Below are 20,226 nucleotides of genomic sequence, written 5' to 3'. Positions count from 1 at the left end.
GTATATGTATCCTTTCCAACTATGGTTTTCTCTAGATATATGCCCATGAATGGGATTGCTGGATCATATGATAACTCTCTTTTTTTGCTCACTTTTAAAGCAACCTCAATACTGTTCTCCATAGGCTTCCATGATAGCTGAGTGGTAAAGAATTTCCTTGCCAGCGCAGAGATGTGTGTTCAATCCCTGGGTCAGGAAGATCCCCTGGAGAAGGAAATAGCAACTCACTCAGTATTCTTGCCTGGGAAATCTCATGGAGCCTGGCAGACTACTCCATGGGGTCACAAAGAATCTCACAAGACAGCAGCTAAAAGTCAGTAACAACAAATACTGTTCTCCATACTGTTTACATTCCCACCAATAGTGTAGGAGGCTTCCCTCCCTTGAATTTTTATGAGAGGTATAAATTATACCACACAAACCACAGTCGCTCCCACCAAACACTGCTTGTATTAATATATGTTTATCCTTCTCACCTGGTCCTTGTGGTTGTCTAGATTCCTAGAGCCCTGGCCCAGAGTTCTGGCTGCATGTGTCTAATGCCACCATCCTCTCTTCCTCTTTGTGGGACTGGGAAGAAGGAGAGGTCAAATTCAGACAGTATAGTTCTTAGATGTTTAATTCAAGCCCCTTTTCCCTGGGGCCTTAATGCCAGTCCTTCTGAGTTGCTATCTTCTTTTGTGTCCTTCCCAGAATTCAGCAAAGACATAACCTTCTCCTAGACCCCCCAAATCTATACCACACGGTTATTTTCTTTGTGTTCTACTAAACCCCCTACCAGTCATCTCTCTCAAAGTGCCAGGACTCCAAATGATCTGTATTCCTGTTGTTTGCTTCCATTACACTGCAATCTGCTCAAGGGCTTGGAGACTGCGTACCCTCAGCACTGTGCATCTGATAACAGATTCTCAGTAAACATGTGTGGAATAAAGAATTAGTTTACAAAATAAGGGAGTTAGACTGCATGGTTTCAGAGTTTGCTGATGCTAGTATTATTTGGATATTAATAATTTTTTAATGTCTTAGCCAAGTCGAATAAACATATTAGAAATGACTAAGGAGTAAGACAAGTTCAGGTTTGGATGGCAAAGTTGATATTCTTGGTCAGCTTAGTTTGATTTTGCTATTCTGCCTCCACATCTACTTCTGAAGATAATGTAATCCACAGAAAAAAGCATTTTTAGAATCAGAGAGTCTTGTGTTTAATTCTCTGATGGCTCAGCAGGTAAAGAATCCTCCTGCACTGAGGGAGACACAGGAAAGGCGGGTTCGATCCCTGGGTCTGGAAGATCCCCCGAAGGAGGAAATGGCAAGCCACTCTAGTACTCTTGCCTGAAAAATCCCATGGACAGAGGAGCTTATTAGCAGGCTACAGTTCTATGGGGTCTCAAAGAGTTGGACACAAGTGAGTGACTAAGGACATGCTTAATTCTGATTTCACTCCTTAATAAACATGTGAGTTTGAGCAATATACTTAATCTCTTCAGCATCTTTAAAATCATAATAGAGTCAAAATGAAAAGATAAAACAACAAAACCAAGAATAACAATGATTGTATCTAGGAACGTTACACAGGACTCAGTGAGATAATGGACGGAAAACATTAAGCCTGGTTCTGGCACATAGTAGGTGCTCAATAAAATACTGAATGACTGAAGCAAGTACATCTACACTATACATCACTGACAAAAGATGTGCTGACGGGATATTCTGGACTAGATCCAGAAGGTCAGTGGAACCTTGGAATTCAGACTCACATAATTCACTGAGCCCATACTGCACCCACCTTCTGTTGAAAGGTGCTTAAAGCCACCGATCCTTATTTTTGCCCTGTGTAATGAAACAATGTAGAAATCCATTTGTTCTTCTGTAATGTGAGAATATGTACAGTGAAATTGACATTCTTCATTTTTTTTTTAGCACCTTACTATATTGAGCTCTTAATTGGTCTGTGTTTCTTTATCAACTGCTGTAGTATTTTCCTGGGATTTACTTGGAGGAAGATCAGCTGGGTCTTTGTTCCTAGCTGGGTCTGCTGTGCAGTCCTCAGTGGAAATCATGTGCATGTGGGGTTCCAGTGCACTGCAGGCTTCACAGGGACAGAAAGAGGCTTTGAACAGAAGGGAGAATGCAAGCAAGTGCTGCCTCTGAAATGCAAATTCAATTCAGTTCTCCATTATAAAATCTAATATAGGTTACTGGGCTTGTAAAACATGTAGTTAACACCATCCCAAAGAAAGAGAAGAATGGAGGATTGTAAAGCCCAGATTTTAGAATCAGGTGGGTCTTTATTTATCTTTCCCTGACTCATCTCTTTGGGAGCAATGTTTCTCCTTTGAATGTGCTTTTATTTATTTTTTAAATGGAAAAACATGGCATCAAGAGGGGAAATCCAACTTGATAAATTTTCTATTGGACTGGTCTTGCATGGGTTAAAAGGATAGATATTTGTATTAAAAATGGGGCCTCTGTTGTGAACTGGGGAAGGAATACTTGACCAGGTGTGAGGAGAGTGACTTGCGATGGTCACTAACCAGCTGTGTGACCTAGAGCAAGTCACTGGACCTCTCTGGGCTGCAAATTCCTTCTTATATAATCATATCATTGGACCAGATCTGTAGTGTTCAAGTTATACTGTTATTGTGAAACCACCACCAAGATCCAGACCCCCTACTTCCACTACATACACACAAACATATTAAGCAACCAGAGCAGCTCCACATGTAGTTCTTTTTTAAGGCTTTCATTTTAAAAAATGACTGTGCAATGTAATGGTTACAAGAGTGTCCTCTAGAATCCAAATGACAGAGCTTGAATGTCTACTCTACCACTGGCAGCTGTGTGAAGTTAAATAACCTCTTCCACTTGCACATCTCTATAATTAACATTTTTTATTATTAAAAAATACTCTTTTTATAGGAATGTCTTATGGGTTAAAAGAAGTAAAGCACTAGCTATAGTGTTATGGCGTACAGTATCTACTTAATAATACTATTTGGGGAAAAGATTCTGAAACAAAAAGGAATCTGAATAATGATCTTTAAAATTCTATTTCTAAAATTCCTTTTTCTAAAAAGTAACTCTCATGAAACAACAGAAATGGGACTCAATATACAGGGTTTATTAATAGGGAAACACAAGCTTTCAATAATATACTGGACCAGCTGGACCTAACTGATGCCTATCTATAGGATATTTCATCCAAAAACAATAGATTTCACTTTTTTCTCAAGTGCATGTGGAACATTCCCCAGGATAGATCACATTTTGGGCCTTGGTAAATTAAAAAAAAATAAAGAAATCAATTCAAACATCTTTTCTGACCACAACACTGTAAGATTAGATGTCAACTATAGGAAAAACAAAACAACCATAAAGAACACATACAAAAAACAGACAGAGTTTCTTAGATTCCTTGACTTCAGAGGCAGCCTGTTTATACATATACTTAAGCTTACTGAGGTAAAATTTACAAGCAGTGAAGCTTTCTCTTTCTTGATACACAACTCTATGAATTTTGACAAACATATAACCATGGACTCACCACCACAATCACATACAGTTCCGTCACCCTCTTTGCCATCACCCTCCTCACCCTTGCAGTCCCTGGAAACCAGTCTGTTTCCTGTCCCAGCAGTTTTGTCTTTTCTAGAAAGTCATATAAACATAGTCACAGAGTATACACAGACTTGAGTCTGCTTTCTTTCACTCTGTTACATTTGAGAGTCATCCTTGCTATCATCTGTATCCCTTTTTATTAGTGAGTTCACCCCTTTTGATTGCTGAGCATTCCACTGTGAATTGTTTATCTACTAACCAGTGATGACTTGTGAAAAAAAAAAAAAACAGCAATAAACATTTGAGTTTATAAATGTTTAAGTACCTAGCAATGAGACTGCTGGGTCACATGGAAGATGTATTTTTAACTTTATTAGATACTGCCACATTTTGTTTCCAATCAAAACAATTTTTGTACTTATTTTGCAATCATCAGACATTTAGGAGAGTTTTGATTAGTTTACATATTAGTTTTCTATGGCTTTTATAACAAATTGCCACAAACTTGGTGGCTTTAACCTGCATGCATTTATAACATTGTAGTTCTGGGGGTGAGATACACAAAACATCTCACTGGGCTAAAGCTCATGTGTGTGGCCAGCTGAGCTTCTTTCTGGAGGCTCTAGGTAGGGTGAGGAAGTTCCCTGGCCTTCCCCAGCTCCTCTTGGCTGTCCAGTTCTTTGGCCTGCGGCCCCTCCCATCTTCAGTACAATCGCTGCTGGAGTTTTTCTCACTGAGCTATAGTCTGACACATGCTTCACCTTCATCTTCCACATTTAAAGGATTCTTGCGACTACACTATGCAGTGTAGTCCAGGATAATAATCTCAGCTAGTCCAGGATAATATTCTCTTTACTTTAGAGTCAGGTGATTAACAAACTAATTTCTATTTGCAATTGAAATTGCCTGTCACCATGTGACACTGCATATTCACAAGCATGGGGAATTTGGACATGCACTTCTTTGGTTGTGGGGGTGAGGTATTATTCTGCCAATCATGGCCTGCAACCTCATAGGCATATACTATTGTCAATTCAAAAGTTAAGTCATTCTAAGGGCTGTACAGTCATAGCACATTATAGTTTTAAATCATATTTCCCTAATGACAATAATGTTGAACATCTTTCCATGAGTTTTTTTTGGCCATCATATGCCTTCTTTCATGAGATGTTTGTTTGAAATTTTCCCTATTTAAAAAATTGAGCTGTTTATTTTCTTCTTACTGAGTTTGAGAATTCTTTATATATTCTTGATAGTAGTCTTTAATCAGATAGACATTTAGCAAATACTTTCCTTCAGTATATGGCTTTTATTTTCATTTTCTTTAGCAGTATTTTTGAAAATAAGATTTCAATTGTAGTGGTATCTAATTTATCACTGGTTTTCTTTTATGAAACAAGTTTTTTGTGTCTTAATAAATCTTTGCTTAACTCAAGGTAACAAATATTTTCTCCTATGTATTCTTCTACAAATTCTGTAGGTTTACGTATTACATTTGGATCTAGAATCCATTTTGTGCTCAGTTTGTATTTAACAAATCTGGGTTCAGGCTTATTTTTTTGAACATAGATAGCCAATTTTTCTAGAACCATTTCTTGAAAAGAAGAAATGCAATTTTTATCCTCATATATTTATTACTTAAAAGACCTTGAAGGAAAACTCTAGTTATTTTATTTTATTTTTTATCACTTCAGAACTTTTCAACTGGTTTTGATTTTTCATTACCTATGTGCTAAAGAAAACATACTCCTGAAACTGAAACATTTATTCATTACAGACCAGATTAGACACATACCAAGATGGTCAATACACAGCACCAGATTTATGATGAATAATTGATTTCTCACTGTCATGAGCTGAGCCTATGTAATTTGATTATGTATTTAACTAGTAATGGAAACTCATTAGCAGAATTCTATTTCATGCTTGTTTGCACCTGCAAACAATTTCTTCTTGTTTAAAGGATTGTTCCATTTGGTCTGCCTGATATAATTTTGCTCAGTAATACTGCATTGATGATCACTACTGAAGCTCACGTAGAAAGTATGAAAACATCTCACTAATCCCTTCCCACCTGTCTTGATTACTACTTCATAACACCCTGGTGACTTCTTGGCACAGAAACCTTTGAGTTGCATGTTTGGTTTAGAGAGCTGATTCTCAGTGACTTAGGGGAAGTTAGTTAAGCCAAGAATAAAGTATGGGAAACCTATAGAACAGTTTCTTAAAATCACATCTATGTGTTTGTAATACAATTCTGACATTTGTTTTTTATGATCTCTCAAGTTCTGTGTGGAGTGGGTTACAGGGAAGATTTCTAATGCCTACTAATTTGGAATCACTGGCTCCTTATGGTAAAGTACAATTTCCAATGATGATGCCTCAGACCCAAATATCACTGGCTGATACAGACCACAGATTTTTCTTCTGTTTTGAACATGAGTTCACAAAGCCTTTGAATTAGGTTGAAGTTGCATTTTTAGGGATGGCTGTGAACACTGACTTAGCCCACGTATTTGCAATTGGCTCTTCTTTCTTTCCTGTGTTATTTACAGATGTCACTTATCCACAGTCCTTCAGAGCAAACTGTAGTGAGGACGCAACAACCCAGTGGTAGTGCTTTGAGATACTCCATCAGCTATACGGAAGTGCTGTTTTTCAGTCACTAGGTACTGTTCGACTACTTGTGACTCCACTGACTGCAGCACGTCAGGCTTCCCTGTCCTTCACCATCTTCTGGAGTTTGCTCAAACTCGTGTCCATTGAGCTGACGATGCCATCATCATATGGAAGTAGCTCAGAGCCATAGATCATGGATTCCTGATGTATCGAGTTGGCCAAAAAGTTTCTTTGGGTTTTCCCTGATATTTTACAGAAAAACCCAAACAAATTTTTTAATCAACCCAACAAAAAGCAGCAAGGAAGTGGCCTACGAAAACATGAAAAGTGGTGGGTAAGCTAGGCCTACTATCCATCCACCTTTAGGAGGCACTTCATACACGTCAATAACCCTAAGGAAGACCTTCACTGAAGAATTCTGTTTTATTCTGATAGCTGCCCAAACACGTTTGGCCATGGAACACTTGTGTCTGTAGGACACCACTTTGGATAATGTTGACCTGGACTGCTGAGAGCAGTAAGGTGCTCAGAGGTTATCCCGTCTATGACCTCCTTTTTCTTATTCTGAGCATCTTAGCTTTTTCTTCCATTCCTCTAATATCAATAAATTTCAGTTTTCTTCCATCCTGTTATAACTTTAATGTTTTCCATTAACATTGGCTTGATGAGTTGTTTTTTTTTCCCCCAGTATCCATAAAGGAATGAAGTGAAAAGTATGCCAGCACTCTCATAAAAAAAGAAGATAATAATATTGACTAGTCTTATTACCGAGAAACTCAAATAAATTATTGCCCGTAGAAATCCTTAGTAAAATGTATAATAAGAGGATGACATTTAGCTATTATGAAAACTAGATATATAGATATAGATATGTGTGTGTGTGTGTGTGTGTGTGTGTATGGTCTCTAAGCTCAACTGGGGCATAGGGCAAAAATCCTTAAAAGCTGAAGATTTTTCTTTGGGTAAACACTGCCTCTAATTTCTATGCCACTCAAGACTGGAGCAGAGCAGGACACTGTGGGGCTTCTGGGTGTAAAATTCCTTCTGTGTCTCCCATTTCCTGATGACAGGAAATAGGCTTCATTCAGCCTCCTAGACCTTCCCTGAGTTCCAACAGGCAGGTACAAGGAGTGGCTAATCCAGGAAGAGAGGGGATGACAAGGGAGAAGGCAGCCTTGGGGCAGGCTCCTGGTTCCCCCTCAAGGGATATGCATAACAATGAGCTGTTCTGCAGATAGTGAAACCCCCACCAGGTGGGAGATGGTAACTGCAAGCTGCTTATAAGCAACGCAGACCCTCAGATAGGTTGAAATCAGAAAGTTGATGATGCTGACTCCTGATTACCTCACCATGAGCCAATCATAAAAATTGTTCACAATCTGACCACACCTTCCCGGTTGAACCATTACTATGAAGCTCCTCGCTACTCTCTCCAGGTTGGAACACACAGTTTTGAGGACATCAGCCCACTGTGGCCACCTTTCCCTAGCAAAGCAATAAAGCATTCTTTTCCACAATATTTCACCCAAGAGATTCAACTCGGTACTGAGATACAAAAGCCAAATTGTGGGTACAGGACCTCCCCTTTTTTGTTCTGTTGTCATGAAGTCCTTTGTCCTTTGATACAAGCCTGCTCTCAGGAAGGAATAAGAACTTATTTACATTTCAAAACGAATGTAGGAAGCTGCATTTCCAGTCCAAGGTGAAGCATGGGGACAGTATATTTAGATGGGGCTCTCTCCTCTCTGCTTGTCACCAGCATCTAATGATGCTAAGAATCATTAGAATCCTCTCTAGAAATTCTCTGTGTCTCTGACAGGTGATGTGGGTCATCAGAGAGTACAATACTCTTATCTGGGACAATCAGTGGCATAGTCAGTGATTCTATGATTTGAGGTGCATGCTAAGTTGCTTCAGTCGGGTCTGACTCTTTGCGACCCCCCTGGTGGTCTGTAGCCCACCAGGCTCCTGGTGGGATTTTCCAGGCAAGAATACTGGAGTGGGTTGTCGTGCCCTCCTCCGGGATCTTCCAGACCCAGTGATTGAACCCGCATCTCTTATGTCTCCTGCACTGGCAGGCAGGTTCTTTACCACCAGTACCACCTGGAACCCCCAGATGATTTGGGGAGGTGGGACTAGATTACAAGATCTAGGCTTCACCATTACTCAGAAACCATCTCCTCCTACTCCCAAAAGTTCTGACAACCATCTAGTTCTTGGTTCAATCCAACCCTGAGGGAAGACGCAGAATTCAGGCCTAGCTTTCAGGTATACAAATTTCCAGGTGGGGGAGAATCTTCAGTGTTTCGAGACGGACATCGGGTCTTGGTCTTCTTGGGCTGAGATGGAATAGGGGAGGAGTACAGTCTTCACAAAGATGGGTAAAGAAAGGAGAAGACTAGAGACCTGCAATTTCTGTTCTTTGAGTGTCAAATTTGCAAAAGAAAAATAATCTCCGAGGAGCTCCACTTTGAACTGGATGATTTCAAGCATGACCTAAGAATTAGGCACACGAGCAATTAGCAATGAGTCACAGTCCAGAGTGAAATCCCCCTGGTAAGGGGGTGACTTTTCTCTTTTCCAGAGCACTTGACACCTTGAACAAAGCTGCCTGCTGCCTCCTCCTCCTGGTGTGATAGGCTGAATGCTTATAAACAACATTTAAAAAAAAAAAATGCAGCACCTCACTATGAGAATAATGAAATCACATGAGTCCTACTTGTTCAAGAAAATGTGACTAAAACAGACTATTTGCAGTACTTTTGATAGTCTCTTCCTCTGGAGGGCAAACTTACTATCTTCCAGAGTTTTATCAGAGCATTCAAAAGGAGTCAGATAAAAACTGTAGGCCAGGTTTTGTGGTCTTGTTTTTAATTCTCCCCGCCCCCCGTACATAAACAAAAATTATCTTTATGGCTCTCCACAGAGTGACCGATCTGTAGATAAGCTCTTTGGCTCAGTTTTCTTTTATAGCCTCAAGAAATGTTCTGAGAAATATTTTGACAGAACACCCCTCAAGTCATAGAATTTTCAGCCACAGGGAACGGCAGCTGGGTTTTCATACTGACACATTGGAGGTGGTAATTTAAGAGGTGCTGCAGGAAGCTCCTAGAGTGAACCAGAGCTCAAATTCTCCAGTTCTCCAAAGTGTATGACTGGTTGGATGTCTGAGTCTTTAAGGCTGCGTTCTTGGGGCTGGAGTTGGTGAGTTGCAGTGCTGCATCTAACGCAAAGTTGCCCTGTTTGGATCTCTACGGGAGGCATTAGCTTGAGGCCGATGTGGCAGCTGCCCAATTCCCTGTGCCTGGCAGAAGTTTCATGTGGAAAATCTACCTCTGCATGATGCAGGCAACCCCAGGGATGCTGTTATCACTCCTCCAAAACGTCCTCTTCTGCCTCTTCTTCTCTTGTTTCCCCATGGTGTGCAATGAGATGAGACCAAGGCATATGTGGGGGTCAGAGTCTTATTGCTCTGGCTCACCGTACTCAGAAAGTGCTAGAATAAGCATGCAAAAGGACAAACATTGCTCCTGAGATGTACAATGTTATTTCATTAAATTCTTTCAGAATTTCATGCTTAGAAAAACCCAGTATTCCCTTAGACAGCTGTAAGATTATGAGAGCACAGGAGCATTTTGTATCTTCCTTTTTGCATGGGTTGCCAGGAAGCTCAGAAGTTGCTATGAGCTCTGTATTAGTTAGTTCCATTAACCTCCATTTTCTGCACAGTTTTTCTCTCCCCAGACATTTTTATTTCATTGATTTTTCTTTTTCTTCTTTGATTTTAGTCATTCTATTTGTGTCTTTCATTATAAGCAGTGAGAAATAAGTACATAGAAAACATTCATTCTAATGCCAGATGGATATTTCACCTTGTATATTTTTGTTCCTGGTGCTCTTCACAGTAATGGTTTTCATACGGGGGAATATTCTTTTTCAGAGTCTATTCTTAGGTACCTTACCAGGGATAGTAATAAAGGGAATTCTTGGTATGTATGCGTCAATAGAAGTTCCTTGAATTTTACATCAAGCTCCTCCAGCCAGTTGTTGTTTAGTCATGTCCAACTCTTTTGTGACCCCATGGACTGCAGCTTCCCAGGCTCCTCTGTCTATGAGATTTTCCAAGCAAGATTATTGGAGTGGTTTGCCATTTTCTTCTCCAGGGGATCTTCTGGACCCAAGGCTTGAACCCACAGCTCCTGCACTGGCAGGCAAATATTTTACCACTGAGCCACCAGGGAATCCCAGGTTAAGAGCTACTGGAGAAGAACAATATTTTAAAATTTCATTGTGATATGTTCTGATTGAATAGATCTATCATAGAACCCAGACATATGCAATTAAAATTTGTCTTAAAGGAAGGTTCATACAGGAGATTTAAAACACTGTTAGGAAGACTGTGAGAAGCAGTGATTAATCATAGTTTTAAAAAATGCGGGGTAAGGTGGAGATGAACTTCATTCTATAGGTCAAGGTCAAATGCCAACTTCATTCCCATAGAATATTATCTACCTCAATGAAATTGAAAGACAGGTGACCTGACATCTAATCCCTGCTCTGCCTGGCATCTTGGCGACCTTGAGGAGTCTATTTAAAGCCCATAGCTCTCCATCACATCATCTGTATAATAAATCAGTAAGCCTGTGATCAAAAGAACTCTTCCACCCACAAAATGCAATGATTCTTCGCCACCATTCAGGGAGATGGTGAATTAGAAACAGGTGGAATTTTCATGCAACCAGATAAGCAATGTGCTGTAAGAATGATGGGAAAAACCTTTTCTGTAAAAAGTCAAGATGGCTTGGTTTTCTGCCAGAGAAGTGCACAGCCACTTTTGTTTTCAACATCACAAAGGAGAAAAGTGAATTCACAAGTTGCGCAAAATCTCTGTTTCATCGACAGGAGTTGGAAGCCAAATACAACTGTTAAATATTCACAATCAATAAAACAAATTTGCAAACTTCATTTCTCTTGGAATAAGGAAACCTGGCTGAAAGAGTGCCCTGGAAGGCAATGAGCAGCTGGTAGGGTGAAGAGATGGACAAGCTCTGTCTCTTTCCCTCTATACTCATCTCATCTAGGATAGCTATTTGCCCACCTCTGAAGATGAACATTCTTTTGTAGCAATGACCACTTGAAATTAATGAGTTGATAATCCTGTGTCTCTCTTGGAAGCAGTTATGTCCAGGACTAATTACCTTAGGTGTAAAAAATACCTCTATTATTTTTTTTTTAGTAACTTAAACTCCTTTCCCATTGCTGTACCTCAAAGTACAGCACATTTTAAACAGAGGAGATGTAATTAAATTAGAAGTCGTGGCGGAAAGCTGTGGCAGCTGATAATAATTGCTTTTCAGAACCCACTATAATTGGTGCTCCAAGGATTTTATTTCAAAGCATCAGAGTTAATTTAGAAGGCTTGCTTTATCTGGACTGGAGCCGCTTTGATGAAGACACTATGTCTTCATGTCTCTAGGTTTTCTTAAATTTAACTAAACTGTTTTTTAATGATTATGTTAATAATTACAGTGCCACGATGCTATTTTATGGACACTGGAAGATAAAATTCAAATTCCCCTTCTGCCTATTAGTTAAAGTTGTAACCACGAAATGTACACAATTCTTGCTCATTAACTGATAAGCCCTTGAAATTCTACAACCAATAAAAATATCTCTTTCAGAGGGAGGTGGGAGGGGGGTTCATGTTTGGGAACGCATGCAAGAATTAAAGATATTAAAATTTAAAAAATTTTAAAAAAAATCTCTTTCATTTGGTACCTCCCATGTAGGATTTAATACATTAAATCAAGGCATAAGAGGGAGTTCATTAACAAACACCCTGATATACCACTGTATATCTGCTTTTTTAAACTAATTCCTTTATTTTGGTGTGCTGGGTCTTAGTCGCTGTGCACAAGCTTTCTCTAGTTGCAGGGCATCGGTTTCTCATCCAGCGGCTTCCCTCGTTGCAGAGTATGGGTTCCAGAGCACAGGTTCAGTAGTTGTGGCACACAGGCTTAGCTGCTTCGTGGCATGTGGGATCTTCCTGGACTAGGAATCAAACGCACGTTTCCTGCATTGGCAGCTGGATTCTTTACCAGTGAGCCACCAGGGGAGCACTAGGCCACTTGTTTTTGCTCACTGGATTTTCTCTGCCTAGAATGTCTCCCTCCCTTTTTTTTAATGATTCAATGAGTAAAATTCTACTTTATCTTTCAAGTTCCAGATTAAATGCCATCTGTTACGGAATGAATGTTTGTGTCTCCCCGAAATTCATATGCTGAAACTCTAACACCCAATATGATGGTATGAGTAGGAAGACCTAATTAGTAGGTAGGTGGGAGGTAATCAGGTCGTGAAGGTGGAGCCCTCATGAATGGGATTAGTGCCCTTAATAAGAAAAGATGAGAGCTTGCCTCCTCTCTCTCTGTTCTCTACTATGTGAGGATAGAATGAGAAGACAGGCATCTGTAAACCAGGAAGAGGGCCTTCACCAAGAATTTAGCCATGTTGGCACCCAGAACTTGTGCTTTCAGCCTCCAGCACTGTGAGACTTGCACCACCCAGTCTATGGTATTCTGTGTTAGCAGTCTAAACTCACTACCACACCACCTCTTCCACAAAGTCTTCCGTGACTGCACAAGAGGAGTGCATTTTTCCAAATCTGAGATCCAGGAGCTTAAGTTTCCCTATCTATACTACAGTGATCACAGGGATGTACTGGCCATAACTGACGCTTCCAGCTTAAAGCCATGGGACAGAACACAAGTCAGTTAAATACTAGACTCATCAGGGCACAGTTTTCACCTCTAAGCAATGCGTGCTAAATCTGCAGAATGGTATTTTGTATCTGAAAGGAGGCACTGGAATCTGAGGCAAACACATTTTCTTGCTGTGTGACCTTGAGAAAGTCATTTTACTGTTCTGGTTGTCAATTTTCCTTTGCACACAGTGAGTTTATCAAAGTAAAATTTCATTAAGAATACTTTTGCCTCTAGTGCTCTATGAGTATAATTACAGGTGGTACAATCCTTAAAACTGTGTCCAAGATATTTATAGCATTGAGACTAATTAAATCTACCTAATCATGCCAACAGAGATCAAATTTCTATGCAATTACCATTTTTGGCTTCATAAAGACAAAGTAATGCAAAAATTCATTATCTTACCACACCATGCAAAGTTGATCAGCTCTGTGAACTATGCCAGGTAATTAACAACAGGAGGCGAGATATTCCATCTCATTGTTGTGGCATCATCTTGACAAAACTGCACAGTCCCTCCCCTTGTGCAGAGAATATTTTGCAATGTTCACAGGCTCTACGGAGAGTAGAAAAAAGTAACCTCAATTATAGATCAAATAATGACTAGCATTATTATTTACAATAATAGCAGTAGCAGTAAAATGTTCTTGTTTGTCGGACAAATACTCTGTTCTGGGCACTATGTCATGTTCCATGTCAATTATATCATATATACAATGCTGTGAGGTAAGCATTCTCATTATCTGTTTCTACTGCAGAAACAGAGGCTCAGAATGGACAAGTAACTTGCCCTGGATTACACAGCTGGTGTGTAGTAGAAATGGGATTCAAATGCAGTTTGAGCTGACTCCAGAATCCTGGCCCTCAGCTAGAAGGTTAAAGTGACTCATATGCAGTATAACCAGTCAGGATTAGCATCCAGTTTGTAGAGGACTGGCCCTGTTAGGTATCAACAGAGAGCCTGACATTTAGCTGCTATATACATGAATGGCTAAAAATTACATCACCCTATTCTTATTTGTCTGTGTATGTTTCACAATTCTTGGACACCAGCTGGGTGGCCCGTAATTCAATTCAATTCAGACACAATCTACCTGGGACAGCATCAGATTCCAAAGATTAGGGGCTCAGTCCTGCAAGACTGCCCCTCCATACTTCAGATGCCAGTCACAAGTTCAGATTGCTACCTGGGCTTCTGACCAATTGGGTAGTACACTTGATGTTCCCATGCCTTCCTCCTTGGATTTAATTAATTTGCTAGAGTGACTCAGAACTCAGAAAAATATTTTGCTTGCTAGATTAGTAGCTTATTATATACTAAAGGATATACATACTCAGATATAACTCAGAAAGGATAAAGGATATAACTCAGAAACGGCCAACTGGAAAACATAAACAGGGCAAGTAGGGGGAAAGGGCATGGAGCTGTCATGCCCTCGGAGTGCACTGCTCTCCTAGAATCTCCAACCTGGAAGCCCTCGGAACCCCATCCTACAGGTTTTTAATGGAGGCTTCATTACGTAATTCACTATTGGTGACTGATTCAATCACCAGTCCCTTTCCCCTGCCCAGGAAGAAGAGGTTGGGAGCGAGTGGGACTGAAAGCTTAAACCCTCTAATCACAAGGTTGGGTCCCCTGCTGACCAGCCCCTCATCTCAGGTGCTTTTCCAAACTCAACTCATAATAATGAGAAAGAGATGCCTCTGTCACTCTCAAACTTCTGAAATTTGAAAGGTTTTAGGAACTGTGTGCCAGAAATGGAGATGAAAACCAAATATATATTTCTCATTATGAATCAGAATATCACCATGGCTCTACCAACATTTAAACTACAGAGACCATCCCACACGTGGGAAACTGTCACTGCCAAGTCCCCTGTGTGCCTGTCTCTTGGTCTTGGCTTCCAGAGCTCCTCCCTTGGGCCCCCCTTTCACTCTCTACTTTGTGGTATAGCCACAGACCTAGAAGCAACGGGTTGTGAATACTCATCATGGCGGGCAGGCCTGGACCCTCCCCCAGGGTTAAGGCTAGCATAGAATTTGATTTGTTGCTATCCTTGCCACAATGATTGTGAATTAAAAAAAACACATTACTCTTGGTCAACAGGATTATGCGTCAATGTATTATACATGTTGAAGGCTGAGAGTCTGTGTCTTCATTTTATAGGTGGATGGGATAGGGGACTGTATTAGTCTGTTTGGGCTGCTATAATGAAAATACCACAGATTGAGTGGTTTAAACAACATTCATTTCTCAAAGTTCTGGAGTCTGGGAACTCCAAAGTCATGGTGCTGGCATTTGGTTTTAGGTGAAGGCCCTATTCCTGATTCATAGCTTTCTTATGTGTTCTCTCCTAGCAGAAGGGATGAGGGAGTACTTTATAAAAGTACTAAGCTTATTCAAGAGGCCCCACCCTCATGAGTTAAGCACCTCCCAAAGACCCCACCTACTAATAACATCACAGTGGCATTAAGATTTCAATCTGTGAATTTTGAGGAAGACACAAACATTCAGAATGCAGTACCATCCAAAGACCCCACCTCCTGTGAGCATCACACTGAGGGGTTAGGATTTCAACATATGAATCTGGAGGGGCACTTTCAGTCTGTAACAGAGGCTTTCTGAAGCACTGACCTGAAATCAATGTTAAAAGCAATGAGTTGGTGACACTTCGATAATACCATTTTAAACACCATTCTCCAACAGAAGCAACTAAGCACTCTTTGGTGAACTGACTGATTCTAGGGCAAGGGCAGCGAAAACAAATAAACCTGGAGCATTGTGGAGTGCAAGAAAGTGAGGGAGGACCCCCAAAACAAAACAAGACCAGAGGATGTGGGCATATTACAAGGGCACATACTGAAAGAGTTCTGAATGGCTGAAGGTGGAACAATGTGAGCATCAGTAAGTGACAGGTTATAAGCCAAAGAAGAAAATAAATCCCCAGGAGCTCACAGTGATATAAATGAATGAACAAAAAAGTGAGGGAGAATCAATGACTCTTCTTTAAGAAGAATTTCAATTAATAAATGTAAACAGAGTGAAATAGAAAATCATCTTAAGCACACCACAGTAACAGATGCCACTGGGATGATACACTGATGGATACTAACATTGATGGATGAAATTTTAGGTAGAAAGAGAGTATTAGGATAGTTCCAAAGGTTCTCCTTCAAATATTTAGTAATAACACACAGGGGAAAAAGTAACTTTATAGTCAAGAAATCTGGAAAACCATCTTAGATAAGTGACCAAGTTAACATCACCCCTGATACTTAGCAATGATCATGTACCCCCTGATTTAACACACAGAGAAAAGTACATCGCCTGTGTGGTATCCTTTTCTCTTGTGCATCCCCACTTGAACAGTGAAGAAACAGACAAACACAAAGGGAGGGGCTGTCTTTAAAACAAGGCCCAGTACTCTTCAAAAGTGACCAAGTCATGAAGACAAAGATAAAGAAGTTGTCACAGATAAGAGGAGACTAAAGAAATGTAAAAATTAAATGCAATTTGGGATCCTAATTGGATCCTGGAACAGAAAAAAATAATCAATTGTAGAAAACTATTGAGATCTGAAAAAATTCCATAGTTTAGTTAATAGTAGTGTAGAAGGTTACTTTCTTAGATTTGATCTTTATTTTACGATATGTGAGGGGTTAGTCCAAGGGGAAGCTGGGAATGTGGGAACTCTGCATGGTTTTTGATACTTTTTTCTAAGTCTAAAATTATCTCAAAATAACAGTTTTAAAAAGTGAACTTAGGAATCAAAGCCCAGTAGAGTTTTCTACATTATGGCATGTAAAAAAAACATTCTCCCCTTTTCATGAAACTTAATGGAATTGAATATGGAATTTATCAAAATAAACAAAAATTTAAAGAAAAATTAAACCACCAACATGTGTTAACTTAAAAACATTTATTCAACAAATCTTTATCAATCTCCTACTATGAGCTAGGTAATACGCTATCACAAATATATATTTTTTCTTTTATAAGTATAACCTTCACTTTAAAACCTCTCTGTGGTATTAAGTAGAATTTTCTAGAATAAGCCAATCTATTTTTTCTGGAAAAACTGTTTCTGGTCAACTTGTGCCACCAAAAGATGCCCTAGGTGGCTGCTGGTGGTTCTATTTCCAAGTGTTATCCTGATGCCACCAGCTATGTGAGGGTTCAGGAAATTTTTGCTGTATTCTACTCTGGAACAATAACTTTTAGTGCCCGTGTGTTCCCTCAGTAAATAAATGAGAATACACTATCCCAACGCTCAGCTTGGGAAAGGTTAAGCTTAGCTGGTCTCTAACATCACAGGAGAGAAGAACCAGGGAGCAGCATCTTGACAAAGTGCCATCAAAGTGTCTCTCCCACTTCCCACCATAAATTAGGTCACTTCAATGTGATGTGACTTGATTTATGGATGCCAGACTATAGCTTCAGTTATGTATATAAGATGGGATGGAAAAATCAATCTAACCTGATAATTGTGCTCAGGGATAATATCCCAATGCACGATTTGATGAGAGGATTACACAGCATCTTGCAGTGAGTAACACGAACACAATTATGGGATCTTACACTGGCTACAGCTCACTCAGTTGACATGACATAGTTTCAACCTTTCTCTATCAAGTTTCTTTTCAGTGCTTCAGCTCAAGTGTTTACATGCCTTGAACTTTGGACTGCTGATTGGAAAAATTAAGGCCCACTTGACAGATTTGATAGCAGTGAGCTATGAAATAAAACAACCAAACAAAAACCCCAAGAGCTAAGCAAACGGGAAGAATGTAAGATCTGACAGGAATTGGAAATAACTGTGGATGCAACAATTATGATAATAATAAGGATTTCTTTTAAAAAGCAGCTACATCTGTGAATCTACTTCTAATTTTTTAAAATATTCACCAGTTAGTTGTATATTTAGAGGACAAACTAGCGGTTACCACTGTTGGGAGAAGGCAGAGTAGGGGTTGGGAATGGGAAGCAGAAACTACTGGATAATGACAGGCTCAGGGGTGTATGATACAACACAGGGAATACAGACAATATTTTGTAGTAACTGTATATGGAAAGTAACCCTTAAAATTGTATACAACTAGAAAAAATTTTTAATGACAACCTAAAAAGAAAAAGGCAGCTAGAAGGTGTGTACATATATGTGTATGTGGATATATACCCATACACATACACGCACTGAAGGTGAATAGGTTATATAGGGGAGAAAAAGAACAGAAATAAAAGATATTCCTGAGGAATGAATATGGATAAGACGATAATGAGGAGTCTAAATATATTTGTGGGCCTCACATGGTCTGGTAGCTATGCAAAGGTGCACCCTGAGAAGCACAGTCCTGGCACTGTAGGGTATTTAATGAAACCCCACTCCTTACTCGTGCCTCCTGAAAACAGTAAAGGAACCCCATGCACGCTGATCAGCAACACTTCTCCAAACCTCCTTCCTATATTGTATCAAGTCACCAAACACTCTTAAGCCTAAGCTCGAGGGGTTTTCTTCCTCTATACTTATTCCTTTCCCCCCAGTTCTTTATCATGTAGGTCCATTCCACTAGCTGTCTTCTTGCCTCTGATCTGCTTCTTGTGATTTTCATGTTTCCCTGGGAGAAGTTGAGCTCAGGGTCTTTACACTCTATCATTTTGACCCTTCTGCTCACCCCTACCCTGATCTTCTTGCTTGTGATTCTGTCTCATAAAAGATCAGGAAACTGGAGTCATTAAAACTCTTTAAGTGGGTATAGATGATGACAGAGGAAGCTGCGTGTGTACGTTTGGGGAGGGGGCACAGGGAACAATCCCATGTTCCAACCACAGAGAAGGTTGTGGCTTGTTCCAGAATCAACCTGGAAGTGAAAGAATCCCTTTTTTCCATGAAGAGGTTTCTCCTTTCTCACCACACAGCAGCTTCGTTGCCATGCCCTCCATTACAGAAAGAGGTTTTCTCAGACTTAAAATTTGAGAAATGCAAGCAAGGAGCCAATTTGTAATTGTTACCCATGGGTAATTCAGACACAGGGGGCCCATAGGTAATACCATTCTAGCTCTTGCTAAGCAGCTGCCTCCGCATCCAGCCCTCTTCCCCTCGAAAGTTTCATAAAAGCTTTTTATTACATAATTATACTTCTGTGTTCTGTAGTTGTGTGAGGTAACTTGCAATTAGCATACTTAATTAGGAAATTAGGTGTTATAATCACAATATGGAACAAAAATTTGTCATGAAGTTTTAACTCATAAACAAATGGATTTTTTTTCTTTAAGGAGGAAAAAACCCCACAAAAATCAATGTTAACTTTCTGTTTTGGCAGATAGTGAGATTTAATTTATGTGTAGCTAAAAGGGAGCAGTCCATCTGTTTTCCAGATGGATCCCGCCTTCCCCTGTAGTTGGGGATGAGTCACTCTGGTGTGTAACTGTCCCTTCAGTTGCTACTTGGGCTCTGCTTGGTGTTCTTTCTAGGGTAGACCTTAGGCTGATTTTCCATGAGACATGCATTATAGAGGGTTGGTGCTCAACTGATCCAGTTCACTCTATTTAAGATATGGTTAGTGTGCCCTACTGTGTGCTAGAGCCCTGAGGTGATAAAGATGGAGTGAATCAACTTTGATGGGAGACCAACTTCTAAATACATTGGGCACTGATACAGGGATACAGGAAATTAACAGGAACACTGAAGAGAGAATGCCTAATCATGAGAGCAAGACAGCCACCTTATATGGCATTTCCCAGGAATAAAAATCTATGTTTGAGCTGGATGCAAATAACCTGTTCAAATATACTATGTATCCCACACCATAGTTCTTTACATGGAGTCCAGGGACCCCCTTCAGATTTCATGAGTGGGCTTGATTTTCTGCTGGGCCTGCCTGCATTCTATCTGAGAACAGGTGATGAGTTTACCTATCTTGTGACATGGGAGACACGAAATTATAGGTAAAATGTCATGAATCTGCGTATTTTTTTTCCCTAGAGAAAATGTGAATGACTAATTTTTCTTTTGAACTTTTTAAATTCTGTATTGGGGTACAGCTGTTTAACAATGTTTTGATAGTTTCAGGGGAACATGTACATGACTATATGATATATAAACAATGGTGTCTGTGACCCACAAAATACTAATATTTATATTATAAATATATACATGACATTAATTTCACAAATATTGCCTAGGTGACAGTGAAGGGACACAGCTCCAACTTTCAAGCTGTCAAAGAAAACAAAGAACCAAAGAATGATATCGATGGTCAGTTAACCAAAGACACATGCTCCTTT

At 39.8% G+C, this 20,226-nt stretch overlaps 1 long non-coding RNA gene across 1 annotated transcript in view; it reads right to left on the bottom strand.

The window, feature by feature from the left end:
- LOC138424621 (uncharacterized) overlaps positions 1-20,226 on the bottom strand; it is a 290,785-nt gene that overhangs the window by 70,249 nt on the left and 200,310 nt on the right. Inside the window, exon 2 of the long non-coding RNA XR_011250889.1 lies at positions 13,347-13,497. This is a non-coding gene — a long non-coding RNA (uncharacterized lncRNA). The remainder of the gene's footprint in view (positions 1-13,346; positions 13,498-20,226) is intronic.

This window comes from Ovis canadensis, chromosome 19 (assembly GCF_042477335.2).
Source record: "Ovis canadensis isolate MfBH-ARS-UI-01 breed Bighorn chromosome 19, ARS-UI_OviCan_v2, whole genome shotgun sequence".
In the NCBI taxonomy this organism is placed as follows: domain Eukaryota; kingdom Metazoa; phylum Chordata; class Mammalia; order Artiodactyla; family Bovidae; genus Ovis; species Ovis canadensis.
Note: the sequence above shows the minus strand (reverse complement) of the source record. Positions and strands in the feature narration are given on the sequence as shown.